The sequence below is a fragment of the Pezoporus occidentalis genome, unplaced genomic scaffold (assembly GCF_034315485.1).
Source record: "Pezoporus occidentalis ecotype Australia unplaced genomic scaffold, CSIRO_AGI_Poc_V1 ctg267, whole genome shotgun sequence".
NCBI lineage: Eukaryota > Metazoa > Chordata > Aves > Psittaciformes > Psittacidae > Pezoporus > Pezoporus occidentalis.
Genome location: NW_026914578.1, coordinates 418824 through 442563, shown reverse-complemented (window position 1 = coordinate 442563; position 23740 = coordinate 418824). Strand labels below are relative to the sequence as shown.

The 23740-nt window shown below is 49.9% G+C and overlaps 1 protein-coding gene across 4 annotated transcripts in view; it reads right to left on the bottom strand.

The window, feature by feature from the left end:
* Nucleotides 1-23740, bottom strand: part of PDE4B (phosphodiesterase 4B) — a 223590-nt gene that overhangs the window by 31995 nt on the left and 167855 nt on the right. The window contains exon 1 of one of the 4 annotated variants that reach the window (XM_062624429.1): nt 20322-20340. The exons of the other annotated variants lie outside the window; for them this stretch is intronic. The gene's annotated coding sequence lies outside the window, so the exon portion shown is untranslated. Of the gene's footprint in view, nt 1-20321; nt 20341-23740 lie in introns of those variants that run through there. 4 annotated transcript variants of the gene reach the window in all.

The window sequence follows — 23740 nt, the reverse complement described above, 5'->3', positions numbered from 1 at the left end:
CCAAGGAGTAATTCAGCAATGAACTCACAGGGAGCACTTGGCACAGGCACACTTTAAAGATTCAGTAAATCTGAACCCTTGTGGCACTGGAAGTTAATGTTTTTTCTGGGCTCACAGAGCTCCAAACATGGCAAGTAATCTCGGTCTTGCATACTTGTGTGATACATACATCAAAAAGCAGGTGGCAATAGCCAAAACACACAGGACTGGGGTGTATTTTTCTTTCTAAGACACCTATTCTCTATCAGCTACTTTATCATGTCAATGAGTTGCCCTGGAAGGGCTCAAATTCCTTGTAATAGAAAACGTTTGCATTGATAAAACTAACATGGGCTAAATCGTGATTTTAGGAACAGGGAGAACAATCTCCTCTGCCCAAGTGAAGAGGAGCTGCCCGTACGTTTAACTAAGGCGCTGTGCTGCATCCCATGTGTCCTCCAGCTCCAAGGGGCTCACAGAGGGGAGAGCCTGTGACACCAGACCCTAATTTAGCCCTTTGGGGTTCTCCAGCCTTGGCCAGGGTCAGGGTTGTGGGACCCACTGTCCCAGCAGCTCCTCCTAAATCTTCCATTCACTTAAATCTCTGACAGAGCCCTCAGAACACAAATCAAACCTCAAGACTCATAGAATCCCAGCCTGGTTTATGTTGGAAGGGATAATCCAGTTCCAACTTAAAGCTCCTCCAGCTCCAACCCCTGCCACGGGCAGGGACCCCTTCCACTAGAGCAGCTTGCTCCAAGCCCCTGTGTCCAACCTGGCCTTGAACACTGCCAGGGATGGGGCAGCCACAGCTTCTCTGGGCACCCTGTGAGCTCCAGAGCTGATGATGGGTTCAGGCTACTCCCTTGGTTTGTTTGTTGAGTTTTGGGTAATAAAAGAAGGCAAAATAAACCAAAACAAAATGCAGAATCAAGGAAAGAGGGTACATATCCAGCCCCATCCCTCCCTGTGAGCCGCTCTGCTGCTCCACTTCAGAACACCTGAGCAGTGTGTGGGGGGGTCCCTCCAGGCTGAAGCCTCCTTTGCCCATGTAAAAGCATTATCACTCAGGGAGGCCTTTTCAGCAAAACCATTTAGAGGCCAATAGAAGGACGATTTAATTGCAGATGCTTTGAGGACCACCACTTAGTGTATCTCCAGTCCTTCCAGTGGCAAAGATGGAATAGGGTGATAGTGACCAGTTCTGCCTAAGTACCATTTTAAGATAGAAAAAAGGTGAGTCCTGCTGCTGTTGGGAGGTGTTTGGGGCCCACCCTCCAAGTGTATTTCCATCTAAAAGCACTTTTCCTTCAGAACTTGCTTTGTCTGACACTACCCACCCTGCCCATTCCCACCGGCCTGCCCACAGCCCTGCCTGGCTCTGGGGACCTGGGAATCTGCATCAGCCCACCCTGGAATGGCTCTTCTGAAATTCCTCAGTGTCTCCTGGGTTTGCCTGATCTAAGGATTTGTTCAATCATTCCCTTAAGCAAAGGAGCCCTGAGAAGGGAGGTCCTGATGATGTGTGTGCCTCCTTCCAGCAGTGTGCATGCATCTCAGCTCCTGCACCCTCCTTGGTCCTCAGCCCCTCATTTCTCAGCCTGCTGCAGGGGTTTAGCTCCATTTCCTTGGCCAGTAGCTCCATCAAACATACCACATTCCTATGAGTTCCAAGAAATCGGTCAAGCAGACTAGAAATCGTTGTCCTTCTGGACAGAAGGAGGACACCCCGAGCCCAACGCTTCCTAGAAACTCACTAACTGTCTCCCAAGCCACTTTCTATGTAATCCAGGCTGAGCCCAATCAAACGAAACCCCAACTGTTATCAAAGCAGCCCTCCTTGGGCTTGGACAACTGTTAACTCGATTGTGTTAAACTGGTGTGAACATTTACAGATGCATTGTGAAAGCAGTGGCTACAATTCCACAGATCAGGATAAAACTGCACCAGGCATTTATTTCCAGCATGTGAAATTAAAATACATGCTCCAAGAACGCAGTGAAATGCTGTAAACTATTCAAAGCCAACATTGGGGTGTAACACCAACTAGAAACTGCTCTTCTAGGAATGTAATAACTTTCCACAGGAACCATCTCAAAGGGAATAACAGATTTTTATAGAACCCCAGCCTGGTTTGTGTTGGAAGGGACCTTAAAGCTCCTCCAGCTCCAACCCCTGCCACAGGCAGGGACCCCTTCCACTAGAGCAGCTTGCTCCAAGCCCCTGTGTCCAACCTGGCCTTGAACACTGCCAGGGATGGGGCAGCCACAGCTTCTCTGGGCACCCTGTGCCAGCGCCTCAGCACCCTCACAGGGAAGAGCTTCTGCCTAAGAGCTCATCTCAGTCTCCCCTCTGGCAGGTTAAAGCCATTCCCCTTGGCCTGTCCCTACAGGCCCTTGTCCAAAGGGCATTTTCTAACCTTCTTAAGAGTTAATATTCATGGATACATACCACATTAATCACACTCAACTATGTTAACATTAACCATACATTTTGATACTGATAAGGCCGACCATACTTCAGAGCAGAACCCAACACCGTCACTACCAGAAGGAGCAGCTCCTTTCTTCCTGAGGCCACCTTCCACCCTGCTCGGTGGCCCCACAGCATCTCCCCTACAGATGGCACAGCCAGTGCTGTGTTCAGTATAACACAATACACAAGATACGTTCTTGACATCCCGTGATCCACCAGCACTCAGTGCCATGGGTTAGGGGCGGCCTTGGCAGTCCTAGGGTAATGGTTGGGCTTGATGATCTTAAAGGTCTTTTCCACAGTTGATTCTCTGATTCCATTCTATGATTCCTTGACTACCTGCTTTGGTAGAGGCGGGTGTGTGGGGCATGGGAGGGACTGGAAGCAGTGGTAGGGTGAAAAATGCAAGCAGAGGAACCCTATAAAAGCAGAGGGGGAGAAAAAGAAGAGGTGGACAGGGAGAGAGGAAGAGGCAGAGGAGAAAGACGGAGCACATCAGGATCCCCTTGCTGTGTGCCATCTCCAGGGATTCACATAAACAGTAAACACAAGTTTAGGAGCGATGTGACATGATCCTCCCCTGACTCCAATGTGAGCGTCCCGCTGACATCAGGAGCACAACACCTCTGCCAGAAACACTCCTCAGCCTTCTCCTGTCGCAGCCCTCGATAACCTTCCTGGTACAGCTGATGCACACGGTCACTTACGGAAAGAGCCCCGGAGTTTGTGGATGAGGACTCCTGGAATCCCATCTGACACAGCTTCAACTGTATCGTGTTTCAGTTTATATTTGGGTGTTGCATAACCCAGCCCTTATCCATAAAACCACAACCACCACTTCTGGCCCTTTGCTAGAGCCCTACACGAAACCAGTTCAGAGACTGAACAAAGAACTGATCGACAACAGGAGTTTGCTTCAGTGTTCAAGTACTACAGGGTGTTTGTGCCCAACTTTTGGTCCCAGTGGCAATGGAGCAGGCACTGAGGTGACATTTCATCACAAGACCTGATTTGCTGCCAGTCCACCAGAGGACAGGCTGGTGGGGCTCTCCCAAGCAGCACATGGTTCAGCAGTTTCCAATTGGCACTTAGAAGGCTGTAATGTACTGAAATATAATTCACTGATGGGGCAGTATTTGCTGTAACTGCATTTTGGGCATTTTCTGCTCTCTATTCCTTTTAATCTCTGTAAGATGATGGAACATACAGGAATTTTCATGGAACATACAGGAACTCTCACTAGAGCAGACTTAGCAGCCCATGTTTAGAACCATGGAATCCCAGCCTGGTTTGTGTTGGAAGGGACCTTAAAGCTCATCCAGCTCCAACCCCTGCCACGGGCAGGGACCCCTTCCACTGGAGCAGCTTGCTCCAAGCCCCTGTGTCCAACCTGGCCTTGAACACTGCCAGGGATGGGGCAGCCACAGCTTCTCTGGGCACCCTGTGCCAGCGCCTCAGCACCCTCACAGGGAAGAGCTTCTGCCTAAGAGCTCAGCTCAGTCTCTTTTTCTTCTTGAACACTCAACAAGTGACAGGTTTTAGCGTCCTCCTGTCTGGGAGTGGTTCAGGGTAAAAGCAAACGTGAACCTCCTGAGTGTGCTCTATGAAGTGTTGCAAATGAGGAGGGGGCTTAATAACGACAAGCTCTTGCCTGACACTCACCCTCCAGCCCTGTCTGTGTCTGTCTTCCCTACAGCACAGAGCTGCAGCCCATCACCACTGCCCAGGCTATCTCCGAGCACAAGGCAATGTTATCTGCAGCTGCAGTTGCTTCCTCTCTCAGCCCACAAACTCGCTGTCCACATCCTGTTACCCAAATGCCCCACGCGAGGAGGGATGGTGGGGCAGAGCCCCTTGTCCCCACACTGCGGCAGTGAACAGCGGTGGCTTTACCCTTGACTGACACAGGAGATGAACCAAGTTAGGGAACATTTTGAAACTAGATCCAAACACCAAAAGACAAACGGAGTTTTTCTCTCCTGATTCTCTCATGATTCTCACTTGCCACCCTCGTCCCCTTTAAATAAATACATCAAGACACAGCACGTCTTGCTTCTGGCAGAAAGTGTAAAGGCTACAGAGTTTTAAGAGCAGGCGAAATCAGGTGAGTCAAACAAGTTGCAGAGGAGTTGCAGTTCTCTTTGTTCAATAGACTACTGCAGGTGCCAAATAACGACGTTTTCCATGATGCAGCAGGTTAATAGCATTAACGGGTTTCTATCTGGTGAACAGATCGTCCAATTCAGCAGGTGAGAAACATGAATACAAATATATGCAGATGTATTTAAAAACTCAGCTCTCCTCAAGGCTTAAAGATTACATTATGATATTGATGCTGGGCTGCACCCCCAGAGCGTGAGCAGCAGGTCCAGGGAGGGGATCCTGCCCCTCGGCTGCGCTCTGGGGCAGCAGCACAAGAGGGACGTGGAGCTGTTGGAGCGAGGCCAGAGGAGGCCATGGAGATGCTGCGAGGGCTGGAGCAGCTCTGCTCTGGAGCCAGGCTGAGAGAGCTGGGCTGGGGCAGCCTGGAGAAGAGAAGGCTCCTGAAGGGGAGACCTGAGAGCAGCTCCAGTGCCTGAAGGGGCTGCAGGAAAGCTGGAGAGGGGCTTGGGACAAGGGATGTAGGGACAGGCCAAGGGGAATGGCTTTAACCTGCCCGAGGGGAGACTGAGCTGAGCTCTTAGGCAGAAGCTTTTCCCTGTGAGGGTGCTGAGGCGCTGGCACAGGGTGCCCAGAGAAGCTGTGGCTGCCCCATCCCTGGCAGTGTTCAAGGCCAGGCTGGACACAGGGGCTTGGAGCAAGCTGCTCCAGTGGAAGGTGTCCCTGCCCGTGGCAGGGGTTGGAACTGGATGAGCTTTAAGGTCCCTTCCAACACAAACCAGGCTGGGATTCCGTGATTCTATGAAATTATGGACTGACTGTACAGCTAAAGGAGTTAATCCCTAATTCTGCATAGAAAATAAATAGTTGCTTCTAATGGATCATAACTTCACTCATAAACCTCAGGCATGTAGAGTTTAAGACTCAAAGAAGACTCTAATAGTCTCTATTAAAAAGGGCTGCCAAAAAACCTCTGGCAGTGCAGGTTTTAAAGCAAAGCATCCCAGCTGATAGCAGCCTTCCCAGCTTCAGCACAGCGTATCCTACTCCACACGCACAGCCACTTGTTTACAGTGCCAGTAAGACATCCACTGGGTTATTTACCTTTAATTGCATCCTGGCTGTAAGAAATTGCAGCTCTTTATAATTAGTAACTTCTTCACGACTCGAGGCTGCCCTTCCCAGGAGCACGTTGAGCTCAGCCCTTGCCTTCAGAGCAGCAGTTCAACCCCGACCTAAGGGACGGCACCGAGCCACCAAGTGCCCATTTTGCAGGGATCCCAGTTAATTTAATAAAGAACACTTCACTATCTGAACCAATTCAGACCTGGGATCAAATGTGTCCATTTCAAAGTGAAATTAAGAAGCAGAATTGCCTTGGAAAGGCTTACACACTGGATCTGTTCCCAACTCCAGTACGTACCAACGTGGCAAGGGGCAGGCACTGAAATGTTCCCAGAATGTTTAAGAAACTGATAAAACCCAAAAGAACCTGAAGCAGACAAAGCTCATAAGAAACACAAGATTAAAATAGAAGTATTACAGGAGAAAATGCTTCCTAACTCCCAGCAGGGACAGGGAAGGAGGCAGTAATGGGCGCAGTGGATGAACTGAGCTCCATGATGGCTCTTAGGTGCGCTGGGGCTTCGGAGTCCTCGTGTCCTTGTAAGGGAACACGCAGATGTTTATCCCAGTGCAGGAAAGCCCTCGCAGGCACTGAATCCCTGCTTTAGGAAATGCCTGAAAGCACATTCCCAGGCTCCTAACTTGAAAAGAACAGTAAGGGTGCAATTGTAAAATGGGTAAAATTCCCAGTGTGAATCCATAGGACACAACCCCTGTCCCGGAGGTTCTGGGCACATTTCAATGTTTCGCTTATTTTCATATATTCAAAATCATTTACAAAGCCAAAGAAAAGAAAGGAAAGCATGTTCAGATAAGGCTCCTACTTAAAAATCATAACAATGTAAATGATAAGTGTTTATCACTCAGAATTCAGCAGAGGACTTTCAGACAACCCATTTTAATGACATAATGTACTGTATTTACGATAGATTATCATAATTGTTGTCATTATTATAGATGACAGAAAAGATTAAGAAGAGAAGAGAGGAGAGATGCTCTGGTTAATCATGTGAATGACAGATTATTACTTTGTGAGCAGTGTAGATATCATTGATGTTTACTGAAGGCTGCATTTACCTTTCTCAGCCCTTGACTACTAATGACTAAGAGCTCATATCTCAGCAGGCCGGCAGAGACCCCCCCTGCAGCCCTGATCCAGCTCTGGGGCAGCAGCACAAGAGGGACGTGGAGCTGTTGGAGCGAGGCCAGAGGAGGCCATGGAGATGCTGCGAGGGCTGGAGCAGCTCTGCTCTGGAGCCAGGCTGAGAGAGCTGGGCTGGGGCAGCCTGGAGAAGAGAAGGCTCCTGAAGGGGAGACCTGAGAGCAGCTCCAGTGCCTGAAGGGGCTGCAGGAAAGCTGGAGAGGAGCTTGGGACAAGGGCCTGTAGGGACAGGCCAAGGGGAATGGCTTTAACCTGCCAGAGGGGAGACTGAGCTGAGCTCTTAGGCAGAAGCTCTTCCCTGGGAGGGTGCTGAGGCGCTGGCACAGGGTGCCCAGAGAAACTGTGGCTGCCCCATCCCTGGCAGTGTTCAAGGCCAGGTTGGACACAGGGGCTTGGAGCAAGCTGCTCTAGTGGAAGGTGTCCCTGCCCGTGGCAGGGGTAGGAACTCAATGAGCATTAGGTTCCCTTCCAACCCAAACTACGCTGGGATTCTGTGATACTGGAAGTGTTACTTGGAAACAGGCAGCTCTCTACCCATTTGCATGGGGTGTCTGCGCCATCTGCAGTGTCCCTGCTGAGCTCCAGCCCTGGTTCATGGCTCTCCCAGTGCCCATCACAGCTGCATCGCGCTGGGGAGCAAACCAAGAGCCCTTCACCCTTACTCCCACCTCCCTTTGCACACTGCAGGGAGGCTGCAGCATAGCTGCAGGTGTGAGAAATGTGAGAGGGGGCAGCTAGAGTTACTGGTTGAACTGGAGCCCCAGATACATGATGGGGAGGGGGAAGCAGGGCCGGCTCATCCATTTGCTCAGGGAATTGCTCAAGAACATACTGGCTCCTCCTGTTCCACGGGTGCTGGGGCTCTGTGCCTTTCTTAGCACATCTGCACTTATCTTTGCAAAAGATATAATTAGTTTCATTGCCTACAATGAACTGCTGGGGAGGAGGGAAGTGCATCAATCCTGCTGTCGTTCCCATGATTTTAGATTGCCCTGTCATTCCAGCCCTGCAGTCCAGCAGACTGGGAGTGCACAAGTGTCCATAAACCTACAAGAGGGAACATGTTAGTACTCTGGCAGTGTTGCCAGCACGTGTGGTGTTGAGTAGTTCTGCTGGGTACATCTTGCTTTTGGACGATACCTTCTCTTAGGTACATGTCTGGATTCTTTGCTTGGGAAAGTAGCTGGAAATCTGCTTCCTGAACACTGAAAAACATAGAGGGCATCTATAAAGGAAACCTGGGCATCCAGGATACAGGGTTTTTTCAGTGCTTGCAGTTTGTAAGATGGTGCTACCAGACCTGGACATTTCCATGGCAGGTTTTACATGAATCACTGCAGTTGTCCTTTGCCCCTTTGATTTTCCATCCTGTGGATTTTCAAGCCCATCTCCAGACCATTTTCACAGCTCTATTTGTTGGATCTCTTAGAACAGTGGTTTAATTCAAGGAAATAGCTCTGTGCTCACGGGTAGTCATGAATACAGGATGCATTAAACAAATAAATCCTTTGGTGTCAGTTATTCACTCGGCATTGTCAAGGATAAATATGTAAACATGTCCACACGATCTGTAAGTAACCACAGATACATTAGGGAAGGCAAAGGGTAAATGGCTGACAGCCTGCACAAGGCCCTCTCTCTCCTATCAAGTTTTGGCATGTCCTTGGTTGATAAACCTGTTTTCCTGAACATGCTCCGGGGTTTTAGAGGGATGCCAGACACTGGCTGCTGGTGATTGCAGGGCAGGTAGCGAATCTCGCTCTCAAGTTAAAATAGCCACATGCTCTTGTGGAAGGGAATGGGAGCTCCTACTGTGACCTTTAGCTAAGCCATGAGCACACGAGTACCTTGTTAAATCACACAGGCCACCCTGTCTTTTTTGTCTCCTTCACCTCTCTTTTCCTCTCCTCTAATAGCCACCAAAACTTAAAATCAGGTGAGTTCAGCCGGTGACTCAATCTTCTGTGGATGAGATGATGTGTGAGGACCCCAGAAGGGCTTTGTAGAATGATCTGTGTTGAAAGAGACCTCAAAGCTCACCCAGCTCCAACCCCTGCCACGGGCAGGGACACCTTCCACTAGAGCAGCTTGCTCCAAGCCCCTGTGTCCAACCTGGCCTTGAGCACTGCCAGGGATGGGGCAGCCACAGCTTCTCTGGGCACCCTGTGCCAGCGCCTCAGCACCCTCACAGGGAAGAGCTTCTGCCTAAGAGCTCATCTCAGTCTCCCCTCGGGCAGGTTAAAGCCATTCCCCTTGGCCTGTCCCTACAGGCCCTTGTCCCAAGCCCCTCTCCAGCTTTCCTGCAGCCCCTTCAGGCACTGGAGCTGCTCTCAGGTCTCCCCTTCAGGAGCCTTCTCTTCTCCAGGCTGCCCCAGCCCAGCTCTCTCAGCCTGGCTCCAGAGCAGAGCTGCTCCAGCCCTCGCAGCATCTCCATGGCCTCCTCTGCACTCGCTCCAACAGCTCCACGTCCCTTTTTTTGCACAAACCCATTTCAGAAACGTGGACTTTTCCATCCCCAGCACTAACAGAGGAGATGTGGTAAGAGAGGGCAGGGCAGTGAAACCCCCCGCAAAGAGTGATGATGGGATTAACGGGCAAAGCCACTACTAGACGTGCACCGAAGAGGTGGCACTGGAAGAGATCCAGCTGTGCGGGAGCACAGGCAAAACCTCTCTTAAAGAGGCTCCGAAGCAGCAGAAACAATGGAGTCTGTGTTCGGAGATGACAGAGGAAGATAGAGACCCAAAAAAACGAAGTGAAAGCTTTCTACTGCTAATTGCGAAAAATGCCAGGAAATGAGCGCGATGCTGCTGCCAGGAATAACGCCAGGGAGGCTGAAACCGCTGCGGAGAGCGTGCGACAGCCACAGGCAAAGCCCGGCCAAGGGTTTGGGGGGCAGTCTGCTTTGGGGGCTCTGTTTTCCCAACAACAAGGAGCAGAAGAAATGAGCTCTTCTGATGCACTGCTGAGGAGCCCGGCTTTACACGTTCCCTAATGAAAGACAGGTCCTTCCTGGGACCCGCCGGTCCGCCCGCCCAGAAGGGCTGCTGGGAAAACTCAGTTCCTATTAAAAAGGCTCCAACAGTGCTGAAGATGCCAAGGCAGTGATTAAAACAGCACCCGCCAAGAACATCAGGGACACATCCAGGTCCAAACGGGAAGACTCTGAGGAGCCAGCAGCGATGCCTCACGGGGACCGGGGAGAGGAATATGAGAGGGAGAAAGGAAAACCTCCCGCCTGTAGGGAATGACACAAACCCAAATGGCTTCACGTCCCCACACGGCAGCCTTCCCAAGAAGGAAGAAGGCCCAGCTCATTTCAGCACTGAAGCAGAGGCTCCCGGTGACGGAAGGAATGCCTGCAGCGTGACTCGGCCACGACACCAGGAGCCCGGGCCGCCTGCTCCCTGCTCCACTGCCATAGTAGCAGTGATGTTTCTGAGTCAACAGCCGAGGCCTCGCTGCCCCATCAGCTGCGGTGTAACCTGAGCAAAGCAGAGCAGCAGTAATATTAGCCTGCAGAAATGTCACTGGGTGGGGGGTTCAGCTGGGCTATCTTTAGCCATCTACAAGTTAATCACCTAAGCTCCCGCGGCCAGTGGAAAGTGGCTGTGGGACCTCCGAGGGGTGATCCTGGTCTATTCTCAGCACCACGGCTGCGATGGGCTGAATCACCCTCCGGAGGTGCCTGTCATCCTCCATCAGCTGCAGAAGGCAGCTCTCTATCCCGGTCTCAGAGCTGGCTGGCAGGGACCTTTGGAGGTCATCGGCTCCAGCCTCGCACCCCCCAGCAGGACTGGCTCCAGTATCACCAACACAACATTGGCCTGATGCTCCAGGAGCTGCAGGGCACCATCAGATACCCCAGACCTTCCTGTCATCAGCCACCAGCTGGACATGCAGCTTCATCACCGCCCTGAGAGACTGGCAGTGCAGCACTACCCAACCCTGCCAACAGGCTGGCTGTCCCGCCAATGCTGCTTCATTCCACATGGGAATGCCGTGGGAAATGGTGCCAAAGTGCTTATGGTATACGCACCCGCGGTGCCCCCACAGCCAGGATAGCCTCCCTAGCCCTGGCAGCAGGAGGTTGGAGCTTTCACCTACCATTCCCAATCTACTTTCCTGTCCTTCATGTGTCTGGAAATAGACTCCAGTGGACACCCTCAGTGACCTCTCCAGTGACCAAGAGTCTGAGTGCTCCATAGTTCCCTAGATCCCCTTTGCCCTTCTCAAACATGGACCTTTTTCCTGTTGCCACAGACCTTCCCAAGGACCACAGTGTTTCACGAATGACACATGCTGACCTTACAGTCACATCAGCCAGCGTCTCCAGCCTGAATCCCGTCCAATGCCATGGATTTGAACATATCCACCTCCTCTAAGTCACCCCTAGCCTGCTTCTCCCTTACTGCCCTCCATCCCTCTCCTTCCTAAGCGGGCTGGGAGGTGCCAGGGCCCAGGCAAAGACTCTGTCTGTAAAGACTGAGATGAAAAAGACACTGAGTACTTTGGCCTTCCATGTACCAGACGTCACCAGGCTGCTTCCACCATAGATTAACATCTTCTCTGAAGCTCCTTTCCCTACTTCATTGGAGTCCCCTCATTAGTCACAGCTCCACCAGCCTTTGGCCTGCCCTGCTTCACCCCTCATACCCAAACAGCACTTGTACATCCCTCCTTTGTTGCCAGCCCTTCTCACTTTTGGCCTGCTCTTTTTTGCACTGGCTCGCCAAGAAGCTCCTTGCTTCACCCAGTTGGCTTCTGCTGAAATTCCTGATCTTCCTGCACAACAGGATGGTTTGCTCCCCAGCTCACAAGATGTTTCCTTCTAAACCCAGCCACTGCTAAAGATGGGTCTGTAATTTTTAGGTGGCTGAAGGCAGGTGAAATTAACCTTGTGACAGTGACAGAGTCTTGAGACCAAGCAGCAAATGGAAGCCCTGGGCAAAGAGGAGAGCTTCTGCAGAGCCCTGGTGCCGGGCAGCCTGCTCCCCTGAGCTTTCCTTTGACCCCAATTCCTGCTTCCCACCCCAGGGTGAGCAGCAGGGGATACGTCACAGGGGCCCAACCACGGTTTTGAGGCAAAGATGAAACATTGCAAGGAAACTCATGGCAAGAGGTGAGCCTGGAGCGAGAGCCAAACCCTGATGGAGCCAGTTAAGGCAGAACTGGACAAACCTGCAGGAGTGCTGATTGCACCCACCAGTGGCTGGGGTGCATCACAGCCAGGGCATGAGAAGCAGGTCACGGGCTGGCAGCTCACTGAGCAGACACTGGCTCTTAGCAGTGACCAGGCAGGGGCTGAAGCAATGGGTGTGAGTCCAGGGGTTGCGGTTTATTATCGCGGGTGCTGGAGAAGTCCCTGGATTTTGCCAGGCTTTGTGGCAATCACTGCGGGTGCCCACAAGCAGCACTTATGAGAGAACCTGGGAATGGTCTGGGATGGAAGGGACCTTAAAGCTCCTCCAGCTCCAACCCCTGCCACGGGCAGGGACCCCTTCCACTAGAGCAGCTTGCTCCAAGCCCCTGTGTCCAACCTGGCCTTGAGCACTGCCAGGGATGGGGCAGCCACAGCTTCTCTGGGCACCCTGTGCCAGAGCCTCAGCACCCTCACAGGGAAGAGCTTCTGCCTAAGAGCTCATCTCAGTCTCCTCAACCTCTGGCAGGTTCAAGCCATTCCCCTTGGCCTGGCCCTACAGTATAAAGATTAAAGATCAAGATTCCCAAACACTGCACCTTTTGCATGACAATGAGTTGCAAAACCAAGCAGTAATCACCAAGAACACCTTAATGTGTCTAATAGGAGCCTAGGAAGCTTCCCAGAGAGATAATTTCTGATCTGAAGATAAGCCTAAAGGTTTAATCTGAAATGCTAATGACTGAGGAAAACTGGAGCAGCTCTGCAGAAGGGTTTAGATTGGAGATATCACCTCATCCTGGAGTTTTACCACAGGGCAGCTCCCATCTCAGCAGTGTCCTTCCCCCCCAGCAGCCACAGGAGTGAACAATACAGTGTCTGCCACAAATCAGAAGGGTAAGTGACAGTGCTTTTATGGTGCCAAATGGAAGTAACAAAATGCAGGAAGCATCTTGTCAGATGTCACTTAGCAGCGATATCACGGGGGAATCTGGGAACGGGATTTGCCTGCATAGTAGGAATTCCTCAGTCCACGGAGAGGGAGAAGCAGAAATGGCAAGAGGGGCAGAATCTAATCTTGGCCTGTGGAAGGAACGGGAAAGATTGTTCAGTTCCAACTTTATCTCGGGGAGCAAACACACAGTTTGGCACGTTATCATTTTACTGACCGGGCTTGATTCCTGCTGCCCTGTAGGATTCCTGCCTTAATCACGAGACAGGAGGGAAAACACAAGGCAAGGGAGACCTCTCCTCCACAGGATCTCAAAACCGAGTAGAGAAGACTGACAATGTACTTAAAAGAAAGGCCTTCAAGGAGAATGCTGAAAATGATTTACCAGATGATGCTTTGTATGGGAACAAACACAGACCTCAAACACGTTTCTGAAGATAGATCACAGTTACCAAGGTCATGATGAGTTTGTAAACGAAGTGAATCCCCATCACTCCTCTTTGCTCAACTGAAAGTGTGCGTCTGGGATACACTCAGCTCTCACTGTTCCACAGAGCACAGTGAAAACAGCCCAGAGAGCCGCAGGCTGGGGATGGAGGTGACCAGTGGTTCTAACAAGCTGCCGAAAGAAGCCTTCAGCCCAGACCTATTGCTGAGAGCAGGGATTAAAACCCCAATCCCCACTTCCTGCTAATCATGGGGTGCCCAGATTGCGGTTTTGTTTTCCTAGCTAAACAAGGCTGGATCAGAGTAAGATGTTGTGTGAGCAGAAATGTTTTCTTCCTGAGCACATGGCCTGCATGTGAATGCAGGAGTGTGAGAAAGCCACTGAAAAAGCAGGATATGATTATGAAACGACTTTGGATTTACCTGTGCCGTCTATTATCTCCCTTGATACATGTGGGCAGGCTCGCAGAGGGCTGGTAAGCTTTACACGTGCAGGGAAACCAACTTGGATCCTGGAAGCAGCAGTGCTGTGCTAAGGAGGCACTCCACCTAGGTGTAATTAGCGCTGCCTTTCAACAGCATTAATTAGGTGGGGCACCATCCTGGGCTGTTGTGGCGAGACAGCTTCCGGCTCCGGAGCTGGCTCATCCACGGCCGGGCTGAGGACTTCTGCTCTGCGCTACCTGGTGCCACGCTCTGATGTGCGTGTGCTGGAGCAGGGCTCTCTGCCCATGGCTGAGCCCACTGCCTCCCTCCCCTGAGCTGTCCCCATGCATGCCCAGGAGTTCAGGTTAGATATAAAGGCAGCAGCTCTTCCCTGTGAGGGTGCTGAGGCGCTGGCACACGGGGCCCGGAGAAGCTGTGATGCTCTGTATCTGTGCAAAACTGAGAACTACTCCTTGAGAAACCACGAGCTGACTTTCACAACAGGCCTAAGACAAGGAAGGAACTATCTAGACAGACCACAGCAACGATTTCAATTTGACAAGATGGGAAAACCCAAACTCATACCCGAATCATGAAAGATGCAAGGGACCAACCATTCCCTATTTCGCTGCTGCATATGAGCTCTGTAAGCCACAAACAAAAAGGTCTGCAGTGGGATCTGCCACAGAATTCAACATTACTTTCATCCACATGCCCACCTATAGATGTTAAATCAGGTTTTAAGACTGGTTAACCTGGAGATACAAGAGTTAAAGCCCTTTGACCGTGGTGAAACAAATCCTGGAGTAGGGAATGGAAAAGGAAGCTCTGCAATGAATCCTGGCAGTAAAAAGCACAGTGCTGATTTACCTGAAAGGCTCACACTTGGCAACAGGCATCAGATATAAAGACAAAGTTTATGAATAATCCATAGCTCTTCGTGAGGAAAATTACTCAGAAACTCTAAATGAGGGTCAGAACAAGGCAAGCAGCAGGGAACAGGCTCTTGGTAACATGTCAGACGTGCTTGAATCAGTTTTCTTCACTCCTGGAAAGGTTGGGGATCAACACCAAATTGTCCTTCCCTTCCTCTCCATTTAATTTCCTGAAAGTCTTCAATATAAAAGTTAAGAATGTGGTTCCTGGAAGCATCCCAACCGTAATTCACTGGAATTCTTTAAGACACATACCAACCTTTGTGCCCTGATCTCAGCCTTGCGATGACTGGGCATAGTCCTGGTTGCCAGCCACCATGCCAGCCATTTAAATGATATTAATTAGCGAGTATAATTAAAAGCATAAATCAATATAATGTGGGGTTTTTTTCATGTCTAAATGCAATTTTTTGAAAGCATTATCCTATAGGATGGAAGCTTGAACAACTGCCTCAGTTTGGAATTTTAACCTGGATTCCTCCAACAGGTATTTTACGCACCCAAAAGGTAATGTCTGCCTCTCTGATTTACCTTAGTTGAACCTTCTGTCCTTATTTTGCCTCGGAAAGGAAAGAAAGAAGCTGTCATCCTGCAGCTGAGCCCCAGAGCCAGCACGTTGCAGAAAACGGCCTGTTTTGCCACATTTGCTTTTCAGGTGATACTCTGAGTAAGCCCTATCGCCTGATCTGCAACTGCACGGAGCTGCACCGTGGGTAGGCAGAGCATTGCTCACTGCAGCTCGTGGGTCGGGTACGGAGCAGGACCAGCAGAAATAGCATGAACCAGCTGAAAGCACACGCACTGAAAAGAGATGTTTCTTCATCTGTGCTCCTCCTGCTTCTGAAAACATGGAATGCTCTGGCCGTTGAGCTAATGCCCTTCACATCGCTCTCTGGTGGCACCCTGGGATGTACAGAGTCACCTTTTGCGCAAGCAAACACGGTAACATCTGGAGTGAGCCTCAAGTCCCAAACCTAAAGACCTTTAGACCTGCAGCAGCTGAGAACAGAGCCCAAATATTCTCTGTGCCAATCACCTGTATTAATCCACCCTTGTGAACCACCTCAGCTGTTGGAGCAGTGACTCAGTGTGCTCTCTGTTTACTACTGCACGTACAGCCTGTTAGAATAAGCTGTTTAAAAGCACAGAGTTAAGTCCCACTGGTAAAAGGGTGGGGAGGAAGAGGGAGATGTCAGGATCCTACAAACCAGCATCATTTGTTTTGACAGCTTTTAATATTCCACATTAATCCTTTCACGTGCTGATCTCCACTGTGCCTCTGTGTCACCTTCAGGCTGAGGCCATCACACCCTGGGCACCAGGTTTAACTATTCTATGATCCCATGTGTTTGGGACATGGGTCAGAATTGGACCATATTTCCCCAGACCCTGCCAAGGACACAGCAACAGGTTCAATACTTGTTTATCCATAATCACAAACAGATAAAATAGAACATGAGATAATCATTTATCTATGTTTTTTCCTTACATCTGGATCATTTTAGGAAGAGGGTGATTAAATCTGGAGGTCTCAGTCCTGTACAACTACTCTCCTCAAACCTAGGCTCTCAGTCTTATCCCAAATCAGGCTCTTAACACCAGAACTGAGCAGTCAGAGATGCCTTCAAGGGGCAGAGGGAGGATAAACTTGACCCCAGTAATGGAAATGCCAGGCAGACGTGGAAGTGTAAGCACTTGGCAAATCACTGCAGCCAGCACAGGTAAGAACAGCCTTTCACTCCCAAAATACATTTAATTAAGGCCCTCAAAATACACTTCTTTAAAGCACCTCAAACTGAGTGCAAGGAAATCAAAATGTCACCTACATTACAGGCACCTTGATTAAGAACCCCAGTTAAAACATCAGATTAAATGGCCGTGGAAATGGAAACGTTCCCCACTGCAGGTCAAACACGGGTTGGCTGCCGCAGATGATTCCAGTGGTTGCTTTTTATGCTTCCAGTTTTATGCTCTGTGGCACCTTTTGGAATTTCTGCCATTTAGCAGCAAAAGAGAGGCAGATTGTGTGAGCCTTGGCCAAGGTCTCTGCCCCAGCACTGCTTCTCCGAAACCATTAATTCTGTGGAATAAATTGGGTGAAATTCACGCAGTTTCTGTGAAGCATCTGACTCGAAGCTGCACATGACTTCCACTCCGGGCAGTTTGCAGTCAGAGCCATTCCAGCAGCATGTTAAACCGACCACATTTGGCCGCGGTACAAAGGCAGGCTCAGAAGGAGCAGCTGCTGCTGAAAAATGTGCTGTGAGCATCATCTCTCCTTGGGTTTCATTTTCACGTTGCTGATCTACAACGTGCGAGTAACAGGGTTTTGGCTTTTACCTACGGAGCCCGTTCCCACTGGAGGTGGATGGAAACACTGCAGAGTTTCACACCATGGACTTGGAACTCAGGAAGCTGCAACCAGTGACATTTCAGTAACAGGAATTTCGGGAAATACCCTGCCCAAAGAGCTTGAATTGAGATGAAGGCCCAGCATTCATATTTGAGTAGGATCTGGATGCGGACCACATGCCATAAAGTACGACTGCTAACCCAGAAAACACTCACACTGGAAACTTGTATCTGGATTTCTCTTCTTCAAGAAGGATCTTAGGGAAGAAAGGGAGGGAAACATTTCACAACCAGCAAATTCTAGCAAGATCTGCTAGTGAGAAACCCTCGCTTGGGTTTGCTAACCTGTGAGTGAGTAAACATGGAATTTTGCCCATGGCTTGGCCCCACACTAGGCTCAACTCATTGGAGCAGACGGTTATACCATGTCCTCTAGAACAGCAGATCCAAATGTCCTGCACTCAAGTTGGTAACAGCAGGACCACCATTTCGGGTCACTTTGGATGAAGCCAGAGAGAGAAGGAGGAAGGAAGGGAGGGAAGGAGCAGGAAGACAGGCTGCCTTTTCCACTTCTTGGAACAGCACTCTGGGTTTTCAGAGAATACAATTGCTCCGTGTCCTGCTTTTGTCAACTTAATATATGGCATTTAAAGAAAAATACACTGCTTGTAAAATGTGACATTTTAGACTCAGTTTGGTATTAAGTGCTAAGCTCCTAAGCCCAAGTGAGGTGTGAAAGGCCTAACTGGATTCAACTCATTTTAAGGGAAAACACTGAGGTGTCTGGAACATGCTGGAAGGGCCCTGGCAGGCTGGACCCAAAACCCTGCTCCCAGCGCCTGGATCCTGGAGCCTTTTAGGTACAGCACAAAAACATCTGTTAAAGAGATCTTTTGCAGACTGTGGAGGTGTGGTAGAAGGTGTTCATACACATAGATGTTTAATTTCCTCTTGGAAAGGTATATTTATGACAGCAGATTTACACCAGAAGATCTCCATTAGAAAGCATAGCTCTTCTAAAATTCAATCTAACTACAGAAGTAGTTAGTACTGAGTAATGGCTCCTACGTAAGTATTTAGTACTGAATAATGGCTCCTAGCGAACAACACAAGCCAGTGTCTAACCTTGGGTCAGCCCCTGCTCCTGTTCTGGTTGGTAATGGGCTGTTTGCCTCTGGCCTTCAGCAGGCAGGGGACTGAATACAAAATCAAAAGGCAGTCACTGCCAAATCAAGACCATGCTGCATTTTGGAGGTTTTTTCTTTCAGTTGGGTTTTTTTTACTTGTTGTTTTTTTTTTTTTTTACATTCTGAATTCCTAAAATTATGTCAATCAATGACGCCCTAAAATATGAAAGCATCTTCCACATGGACAGGCTTACTTAGATGGTGTTTAAAGTCTACTGCTTAAAACACGTCAATCTTTGCAAGCATTCCTCTTTTGCCAGTGAGCTGAGTTAACTTCAGAACCTGGCATGTTTTATTAATAACCATAAATAATTAACAGTTGTTTCCTCCCTGTCAAAAAAGTATTGCAATTATACACTACTTGAGGCTGTCATTTAGACACTTCTCACAGAGAAAACACTATTACAATAAAGTGTTTCATTAAGCAGTAGCGCAACATTCGTTACCGGTTGCACAATGCCATCATGCTCACAGTAATAAGCATTCCATGCTTCCCTATAGAAATCTTTTGAGTCAATCAGGAGATGAACAGATACCAGGAACAAAACCAGAGCATTACTGGGGAACTGGAACATTGGAGACGGTCAATGTGTTCATTGTTGAGGCTCACCGGTTGGGAATTGGCGAGTCTAAACCATATCTCAAAGTGGATGCAATTCCCTCAGGGAACAGAGGAAAAAATGCATTAGCAATCCTTTACTCCTGCTTTTAATTCTAGATATTGATTTTAAAAGCTCTTAAAGTTTTAATCTTTATCATTGTTATCCTATAATTGAAGAGTTAACTTTGGTGGGCAAAACGTCTACCCTAGAGAGGACCACTGTCCTAGAGAGGACAATGATCAAATTCCATGTGTACATCAGATTCTGCCCACCAAGGCCAGTGCTCTACCCTCTGTACATGCCCCCATAACCCAGAATCAAACACTGCTCCCACCACCACTAAGAAATACAAGAGTCAGTGGGGTCCCTGCCCAGCCATGCACCCAACGATTTGGCCACTGACAGTCAAAACACAACAGCCAGAAAGAGGTTTTAAAACACAACAAGAAAGCAACTTACACTTGGAATCAGATCCTGCCAGAGGACAAAGCTGGGAGTATTAGGACTGCCCAAGGCCAGGCTGGTGGCTCTGGGATCTGTGCAGTGCATTCCCCTTGGGAAGGTCTCCGCACAGAGCCTGGGATGCAGCCCCTCACACTCCCATGGCCAGCTGTGTCTGGGACACGATGCTGCTGCACCGAGCTCAACCTTGGGGGAGGAAGGAGGAACTTATATATAGCTGCTGCGGGGATGAGCTGATGGGTGCTTCCAGGAGCCCAGTTCAGCTCCCACTGGCTGGAAAAGGCTGATGACATGGAAGTTGAAGGGGCTCAAATCAGTGGGACAATGAAGAACCCTATTCATCACTAAGGCATGCACAAACTGTGCCCCATGACCTAAAAAAAAAAAGGAATAACTCGGGCTGCCAGAAGTTTGGTTTGGGTGCTTTTTGTTTGGTTTGGGTTGGGTTTTCTCTCAGCTCTCATACACATTTCTCAAACTCATATGGAAGTGATTCAGTCCACCGAAGGCTGCGCTGTCAAAATCTCACCCACAGCAACTATTATCATTCTATACAGAAAACAAAAGAAACACAGATTTTATCAACTCCGATATTAGCAATGGCAAAGTCTTATTGTCTTCACAGAGGCCTTAAGCAATCCAGTCCAAACAAACGGGAACTGAATAAAGCAATACAGGGCTTTCAGGGCTTGACCTGCACTAAAAGAGCACAGAGAATGTGGGCACGCAACAAGAACATGCCACCGTGAAGATGTCTCCGTTGCCACCTTGGGTTTGCAATTGCCTGGGTCATTCAGAAAGAAACCATCCGTCCCAGAGAAGCCCTTTTCAGAACCTATGCCTGGTATTATCCTGCGTAGCCAAGTGTGGTATCACCAGTGAAATGACCACCTCAACCAAAAAAAAACCCAAACAACAGCGGTTTGGCTCCTCAGCTGTTCTTCAGGAACACGCTGCTGCTGTTGATTACAACATACCTGCTTATCTTGTCAAAGGAAAGATACTCCTTCCACCTGGGTGAGGATGCCATCTATATATATCCTTAGGTTCTCAGCCCCTTTGGAGCCTTTGTCTGTCAGCCAGAGCCATTCCTGACACTGGGCAAGGAGACCTGCAGAGCCCAGAGCTGCCTTCAGCAATGGACAGGATGGCAGCTCCGGGAGGCAGGGATCTGCCTGGCCATGGGCATGAATGGATGCCCCGGCCAGCCCGGCTCAGGAATACAGCAGGACACTGGGAGCGCACACGGGGAGTCCCGCTGGCACGGCGGCCACAGAGGGCAGCTGGGCCCCAGGGAGGAGTGACAGGCTCCTGATGGCAGCAGCACGTGTAGCATCTTCATGTGACATCCACAGGTGGGGCGGAGGGGAAAACAGTTTTTATGCGTTGCTATGGAGTCATGATTAGCTTGTATGTCTTCAGAGCCTGCCGAGGAGAAATGAAGGCTATTTTCTTATATAGATGTCATGAAATCAATCCTTGCAGAATTTCTGGAGTCAAAGGCTAAACAGGTTTGCCTGAATACCTTCTGTCACTTGAGACACAGATAAATCTAGCTGGGAGACCGAAAACCAGTGTCATTTTTCAGCTGGTTGCAAAACCCCTACTCTTTTAGTCTCGTTTGGAGTTGTTTATGCACACAGCAACACAACAGAAGCGTGTTAAATAAAAAGCAGCAATTATCTCCACACAAAATGGGGCTTAGAAAATGAAGCAAAATAAAAAGAAACCCACCCTAACCCAAAGCCTTATTGCAAAGCACGGGGACTTCAGAGGAAACTTTTCCCTTCTTCTCTCCAAATGCTAAAAGCAAACCTGATGTTCTTCTTTTAAAATGTGTCTGCCTCTAGGTCTTTGGCACAGGTTTGCTGATGGGAGGGCCGGCAATCTATTTAATGACTGCATTGACGTCAATAGCATAACTGAAATACTTACTAAGATGCATGAGTCCAACTCGCAGGGGGGGTGTGCGCGCAGCAGGCGCAACACGCGAAACGGACTCGCTGCCGGAATGAACTACCCCCAGAGAGAGCAGGAGCTGCCTCGGGATGCCCCAGTGCTGCCCGGAGCTCGGGCACCGCGCTCCCGGCTCCAAGGAGCACTCCCAAAGTTCACCTTGAAACGCAGCTCTGAGTTTGCCCAGCAGGAAGGAGCGCTTCAGCATCCCGCAGCCTGTGCTTGGCTCTGTCATGTCAGGGAGCTGCTCGCCTACCTGATTTCCTCTAGTTCTGCTTAGCTTCTAAGCAGTCTGCATCACTTTAGCCCTGCATCCTTTAAAATTAGGGTTTGTAGGTAACAGTATTTATAGGTAAGTGTCCAGCATCACTGAATTCACTGGGCACAAGCAGTTACTTCCAAGCTCAGCTATTTGGTAACAGCACTCTAGTTAAAAGCCTGAAACACCACACACTGACTTGTATAACCCTTCTCAAAATCAAAGGGCCACATCTTGAGCCAAACGCACAACAGACCAAGGGTGTTTCAAAATCAATCCTCTACTTCATCTATGCCCAGAGCCATTCTGCACACGCCAAGCAGAGGAAGTATGGTGCAAGAGCATCAGCTCCGTGCTAATTGCTTGGGATATACAGGTATTTATAATCAAGAGCTGACTTTCATAGAATCCCAACCTGGTTTGTGTTGGAAGGGACCTTAAAGCTCACCCAGCTCCAACCCCTGCCACAGGCAGGGACCCCTTCCACTAGAGCAGCTTGCTCCAAGCCCCTGTGTCCAACCTGGCCTTGAGCACTGCCAGGGATGGGGCAGCCACAGCTTCTCTGGGCACCCTGTGCCTGCGCCTCAGCACCAGATGCAGATTTGATGCACAGGGCTCCTGAACAAAGCGCTGGGACTCGGTGAGCACGGGCACCAGCATTCTCCAGTGGTTTGTTTACGCTCTATACAAACCTTCGTGCACGAGTCTGTGTGCATCTTACACCCACATAAGAAATGAAAGAGCCCAAGTTTGGAGTTCGTGTAAAGGCATGCGAGAAGCGCAGGCAAACGTGCAGATGTACAGGAAAGCAGAGGCTAAGGCACAAGCACGAAAACCACCAATCTTTCACTCCCATCCCCAGGAAGGAATTTTAACCAAGCTTTAATCCCATGAGCCCTGAAAAGCCAGCGTGGGACATATCCCAAAGCACTACACCCCCAAAGCCTCGGGTTGCAGAGCACGGCAGCTCTGTTACATGGTTGGGGACACAGTTAACTCTGAGGACAGGCCAGGATTGCTCAGTGTTGAAAGCATTCAAGCAGCACATGGTTGAGAAACGTTTCTGCAGATCCTTCACAGCTCTGGGAAGAGCTTGACACTGTTTGCTCCCTGACAGGGTGCCGTGCTCCTGTCAGCATTGCTCACAGTTAGAAGTTGCTGCCTATCAAATGAACTGCAGAGGGAAAATACTGCCCATCTGGGTATTGATTTGGCAGAAAGGTGGCACTTCTGCCTCTGCTCATAGAGTCACAGACTGGGTTGCTTGGAAGGGACCTTAAAGCTCATTCCCTTCCAGGGATGGGGCAGCCACAGCTTCTCTGGGCACCCTGTGCCAGCGCCTCAGCACCCTCACAGGGAAGAGCTTCTGCCTAAGAGCTCATCTCAGTCTCCCCTCTGGCAGGTCAAAGCCATTCCCCTTGGCCTGTCCCTACATCCCTTGTCCCAAGCCCCTCTCCAGCTTTCCTGCAGCCCCTTCAGGCACTGGAGCTGCTCTCAGGTCTCCCCTTCAGGAGCCTTCTCTTCTCCAGGCTGCCCCAGCCCAGCTCTCTCAGCCTGGCTCCAGAGCAGAGCTGCTCCAGCCCTCACAGCATCTCCATGGCCTCCTCTGGCCTCGCTCCAACAGCTCCACGTCCCTCTTGTGCTGCTGCCCCAGAGCTGGATCAGGGCTGCAGGGGGGTCTCCCCAGAGCACAGCAGAGGGGCAGGATCCCCTCCCTGAGCTGCTGCTCACGCTCTGGGGTGCACCCAGCATTCCCCCAGACAGGCTTCTCACTCCCTGCTGTGTCACGCCTGTACAGCCCTTTCTCCACAACCTCTGTTGATGGCACAGGAGTGGGATCCTTTACCCAGTGCCCACAGAGGGGACAGAGGCTTTTACACGGGCACTGCAAAGGTATGGGTATGGCAGAGGGAGCCTACGCTAGTCAGGACACACACCAAGACAAGGTACACAAGCACTGTGGAGCACTGAGGGAGAAACTGATCCTGGGAATCTAAGCAAACAGCACTGATCCTGTTCTGAGCTGAGAGAAAGAACGTTGGTGAAATATGAGCAAAACACAAAGGGAACAAAAAGGACGGAGAAAAGATTGTACCAAGATGGGTGGAAGAAAGAGAGGCTCAGGCTGAACGTGGCAGCCAGAGACAAACGATTTAATTCAGAGAGAATTAGGGCCAGTGA